The sequence below is a fragment of the Echinops telfairi genome, unplaced genomic scaffold (assembly GCF_000313985.2).
Source record: "Echinops telfairi isolate 266 unplaced genomic scaffold, ASM31398v2 ScPeMD7_655;HRSCAF=1070, whole genome shotgun sequence".
In the NCBI taxonomy this organism is placed as follows: Eukaryota; Metazoa; Chordata; class Mammalia; order Afrosoricida; family Tenrecidae; genus Echinops; species Echinops telfairi.
Window position 1 is genome coordinate 16,719,962 of NW_022104553.1, and position 652 is coordinate 16,720,613.

Here is a 652-nt window from a genome sequence, read left to right on the forward strand (position 1 = left end):
CTCCCCCAGCTCCAGGGCTCTGGCTGCATCTGAGTAGCTCCACGTGGCTTGTCATCGGGAATGTCAAGCAGAGAGTGTATCTGGGCTCCAGTGAGCTATTTATCTCTGTAGTGCCTCCAAGTGACGTCACCAAACTGCAACCTGCCTCCACCCCTTCACAAGTTGACAGGAGATGATGTAACTGCCCAGGTATGTCAATCATTCATAGTCAGCTGGTCCTCAAGATGACCAGCATTAACTCCAGAATGCCTCCCTGCTTCTACTTTGTTAGTCCTGCCACCCAGGCCAGGCTGCTGCGCTGTTTCCTCTTTGTATGTTAAAAATAGAACAAAGAGTAATATAAACTGTGTTAGAAACATTCAGATGGGGAGAGCTTCATCTACACTGAGTGACGGACGTCCAGTCCACCGTCCACATGCCTAATCCTGCATCCATCTCCCACTGTTGAGCCCGCTAACCACCTGTGCTATCAACACTTCTTTCCATGGCGACTGTCCTTGTAGAGCAAGCCAACAGTCCTCTCTCAGCTGGGCAGCAGCCCTGCCAGCCCATTAACCCTTGGACTGTAAAGTTTGGGGAGTTGGTGATACCTCAGTTCTTAGCTTCACACGATGAAAGAATTCACGCCCAAACCCATTTTGTAACCCAAGTG